The 5,105-nt window shown below is 38.0% G+C and overlaps 1 long non-coding RNA gene across 1 annotated transcript; it reads right to left on the bottom strand.

The window, feature by feature from the left end:
- Positions 1-2,689: 2,689 nt before the first annotated feature.
- Positions 2,690-3,880, bottom strand: LOC110895998. The gene is made up of 2 exons (XR_002567566.2): positions 3,140-3,880; positions 2,690-2,965 (listed from the first exon to the last, which is right to left on the bottom strand). It is a non-coding gene; the product is annotated as an uncharacterized LOC110895998 (long non-coding RNA).
- Between the last annotated feature and the right edge of the window lie 1,225 nt (positions 3,881-5,105).

The raw sequence follows: 5,105 nt of genomic DNA, 5'->3' as shown, positions 1-5,105 counted from the left end.
AATGTCTAAGCCCAAAAGATAGCCAGCCCAATCATACAAATGAGCCCAACATTAAGGAGTCCCAGCGTGTACGGCCCAATGTACAGGGACTTGTGCGGTTCGGCTAACCTTGTACGATCAGGTTAACTTGTGCGATCCAGCCGGATTGTGCGACGGTGATTTGGGCCACTCGGTCCAATAACATGAGTAATCCAATAATATTTCAGCCCGATAAAGTAACATAATAGTGACATTGTGCGATCCAAGCAGACTTGTGCGTTCTGCTTGGGTTGTGCGACTGGATTTGGGCTTGTTCGGCCCAACTGTTAACAAACCCGATAACTTGTGCGATCCCACAGTTCTTGTGCGACTGAGGATCTCTTGTGCGACATGCACTTGTGTGATCGGATCAAGTCTCTTGTGACTTGTTTCTTGTGCGACCAACTTGTGTGATTGGGGCTCTTGTGCGAGTGGCCCCTTGTGCGTTCGGATTAGATTTTTGTGATCTGATCTTGTACAACTTGGACTTGTGCGATTGTTTAAACATTCCGGATATTAAGGAATCGGTTGCAACTAATTAATAGTTTCCAATTTTTCACAGGTCAATCAATACAATTTCCAATTATTCGATTCACCTAATATCGATCAAACAGAGATTTCCAACCTCAATTCTTATGAACTCTAATCATAATCAGCAAGAATAGTAATCATATCACTAAAACATATTAGCATGCCTCTTGAATCAGTAACATATATCCGATCAAGTTAATTAACTCATCCAAATGGTTATGTAACAAATCCGAAAACATGACATTCTAGCCGATTAACATTCATTCGAACTTAATCATCACAACAATCAATCCGAAAACAAAGCATAGCAACATAGTAACATCAAATCGGTTATAACTTATTATCATGCAACTCTAATCGGTTTAACCTAAGCATGGAATCATAACATCAATCAACATGAAATCATAAACCAAAGCACTAACCGAAAATAGAGGGTGATCCGATTACAAGAGTCTTCGGTGAGGAGGGTATGCTTGCCGTCAAGTGAGAGGAGAGAAGGAGAGCACTAGGGTTTGTGGACTTGTGTGTGTTGTGATTTTGTAAAAAGTGGGGAATGGTTACAACTCTCCTATGTGTTAATCGGTTTAAGGGAGGATGGGCCGAACCCACCACATGGGCTGCCCTATAGTCTGAGTACAAAACAGTGCGGCCCAACATGGGCTTGTGCGACCGGGTGCCTTCTTGTGCGATCGGGTTATGGTGTGTGGTTCGGGTTCATTCAAACATGTATAATGCACATCACATATAGCATAATCACATAAACATTCAATTAATAAAGTTCTCATAAACACGTATCGTTACACAAAGTGGGTCTAAAGTTCGAGTTGTCACAATCATAGTGGAATGAGGCCAAAACATGATGTTCTTCAAGAACACCATGATGACATCACCCAAGAACACTTAGATCTTGGTGATTTCACGGTTAGAATCCAAGTTTTGAAAGATAGAAAGGTGTAGAATCAAGTAATGATAAAAAAACGTACAAGAATTAGAGTAAGAACTTACCGGGATTGAGAGAAATCTGAGAAAAGGTGAGAAGATGGCTGGTTCGGTCAGAGCTTTCCAAAAATGGAAAGTATGACAATGACAGCCCTATTTATAGGCTCCAAAAGAGGAAAGTGGCAGCCGATCGGCCAGGAGCTCCGATCGAGTGGGCTGCTCGATCGGCTGGCCTGCTCGATCAGGTTGCCTTCCTGTTCGATCCGCGACACACTTTGGGTATTTTGCGATGATTTTCGACATTTCGATTTCGAGGGACGATGATACGGATACGATAGAGTTCCTAGTCAAATTACTTTTAATCCCAACTATTATATCTAACATACAATCTCCTACAAGTCACGTTTCAATGCCGGTTTCGATTGAGTTCGATTGCTTTTCGAGTTTCGATTCGATTTTCGATTGATTCGCTTGAATACCACTCCAAACATAAAGTAAACACGCACAAGTAACACATAAGGCACACACACACGTATAACAATACCACAATTCGCATAATTCGAGTCTCGAGTTCGATTGATTGTTAGATCGGTTTGATTGCTGATTAGTTATCTTTATCGCATTGTTACTTCCTATCATTCACAGTCATAGATCGGTTCACGTTAAAACACATTCGATTCCTTCGATTCTTGCTGATTACAACACTTACTCCACATAATACAACTAAAACATAAAATCGGCTATCTACAGTCAAAGGAAGTCAAAGTTGACTTTGACTTTGACATTCGAAAACACGGGGTGTTACAATATGTGAAGTGGTAAAGTAATGTGCTTTTTGATCAAGTGATTGTCGATTTAAATTACAATTATAATTTATATAAAGTGCAGAAGCGCTGATTTTAGTGGTTGAGTAGATGTAGAGTTGAGGGTGTGTGTTCGTCGGTAAAAAGATATATAATTATGTGAAATCCGTTTACAAATTGACACAGATCATAATTAAATAATTAAAACACAAATTATTTAGTATAACGGTGTTTTTCTGTATAGAAAATATTAGTTACTTTTAAATTGTAAATATAGAGGAAAAATTATTAACGTGTTGATAACAACTTTGTTATTGTTATTGTTATTGAAACATGATCTGCAAACTCTTGTTTTCTTATAATATCCTAACGTATGCGTCTTTTAACCATTTAACTTGTACTTGTCGAGCTTGATGTCAAATCTAATCATTCATGATTCAATTGCTTCACTATCCAAATTTTGTAATTGTGCAATTAAATAGCTTGTCCTCATAATACATTATATTTGTCAAATCTTATACACAATATGGCTTGTAATTTGCTATATAATTTAACCATTTCTAGGAGGATTAATATTGATGAACCACACATATATGTAATGTTAAAATATAAGTATGGTGTATGGGTAGTTAGAAGGTCTTGAATCCTCCTTAGCTAGAAGCTTCCTCGGATATCTATAAACAGAGAAGCACCATTAGCCTTAACACAGAAGGTGGTCTCCTGCGTTTGAACTCCGGCATAAGAATCAGTAAAGGGTTCTCATGGGTTCACAAGTTAGAGAGAATAAGTATAGTGAGAAAGTTCTAGAGAAAGAGAGAGAGAGAGAGAGAGAGAGAGTGGGTAAATACCTTTGTGAAATGGGAGATGTGTCCTTATATAGGTAGAGCTTCGTGCCTAGTGAACAACCTCCTTTACAGATCACCTTCCTTTTTGGGTAAATCTTATCCTCCGAGATGTAACTTGTACAGGTTACCTTACCTTTCTAGCGAAAGTTCAGAGTTTGTGTGTCTCACTAAGACTTTTATATACTTTTGAACCCACCTTTGTCTCGAAGTTGATTGGTATGTGGATTATTAAACGTTTTATGTCAAAAGAAAGAGAAAGATTAGAACAGAGTTTGCGGCTGCAAGTTCTTTTGGAACTAGGGTTTCGTGTGTTACCTTTGAACTATAAACATATAGAGAAAAGGGTGGTCAGAAGTAAAAGTGATTTTCTTTAAAAAATCCATTGTGTAAGACTGGTCTTAAGACTTGTGTAATAAATTAGTCATGGTTAAATCCTTTAAAGATCCGTTGGATTAGAATCCGATGGTGGAGGAAAATAGTGATGGTTGTTGGGTGTTGTTTCCCAGTAACCTGTGGTTGGGTGGGGGTAGGAGTGGCGATGGTTGCAGGTGGAGTTGGGTGGCAGTGGTGGTGGTAACCGAGATTTCTTGTGGTGGTTATGGAGAGAGAGGGGTGGGTGTGGGTGTGGGTGTGGGGGGTTTTATGATAATAATGATAGTAAGGGTCAGGGGCAAAAAGGTAATTTCACCACTTTTCTAATAGTTAAACAAACGTTTGGATGATAGAAGATTGCAAATGACAACGGGGCAGATGTTCATACTTTACTTAAAGGCGTGCGTGCATATTGATTCTGACAACATAGCAGAGGAGAACGCAAATTACAATTTACTCTTTTTAAAATTACATAAAACTACAATACTTTTGTTTTCTAAGAGGTGTCACAATTATGTTACTATTATTAGTAAAAACATGAAAAGATGTTAGATGTTATAGATGAACAATCAGGATACACTGTCTGATGTAATTTTCATCCCTAACCCATGGTTGATATAAGGATAAACAATTGGACGTTAGATGGTTCAATTTCCAAACTAATACGCAAACGTGTCTAAATGTGCATCGGTCATTGTTCACTAGTTTAAGTTAGCTACAATTTCAGTTTTGTTTTTAAGCAAATCATTTCAAAGGTCTCTATTTTCTTTGTTAAGATATAGATGTAAACACATATTTGAATCTAATTAGAAAATATTTAGTTAATATTTGTGTAGAGTTAGTTTTTATTTATGCACCAAGTGTTAAATAGTTTTGTGTTAGAATATGTGTTATCGAGCTTAAAGAGAGCGCGAAACAGTGCTACGTCGGCAGGGTGCGAAGGATGAACACTGCAACGGCGGGGCGGGAAAAGGTGACATGGGGAGGGTTGCTGGAGCTAGGGCGAAGAAGGTGAGCCTGGTTGGTTGGCAGTTGGGAAATGAACAAAAGCCATTGAGGGTGCTAGAGGGAGTGATATACGACTAGGAATGGTAATGAAACCGAAACCCCAACCCAATAGGAATACTCAAAACATATGGGACGGGTATAGGGTCAGGCAATCTTATATGGCATCGGGTTTGGGACTACTTTTGAAAAATTTCATGGGTATTGGATTTGATGATATACCCGTTTACCTAACCGAATTACCCAATAACATATAACTGTTTACCCGATTATATACCCCCCATGATTTTCATTATTTTTTAAATTTAATTGTAAGTTTATATTCTCAAATTCCATACGTCCCACCATCCCAATACTCACGTCATTCCTAAAACTTGAATCATTTGAATTAATATTCTGACTCTAGAAAACTTAAAAGATTTGTATAATATTATAGCACAGAATCATTTATTTTTCAGGAAATATTTGATTAATACGTGAGGGGTTTTAGGTTGGGTATACCCAGTACGCTTTTCTAATAAATGGAAAAAGGTATACTCAAAACCTGTGGGTATACCCGATTGTAAGGGGTAAATATGCGATAATACCCGAC

Source organism: Helianthus annuus, chromosome 12, assembly GCF_002127325.2.
Source record: "Helianthus annuus cultivar XRQ/B chromosome 12, HanXRQr2.0-SUNRISE, whole genome shotgun sequence".
NCBI lineage: Eukaryota > Viridiplantae > Streptophyta > Magnoliopsida > Asterales > Asteraceae > Helianthus > Helianthus annuus.
This window is presented reverse-complemented; position numbering and strand designations above follow the sequence as displayed.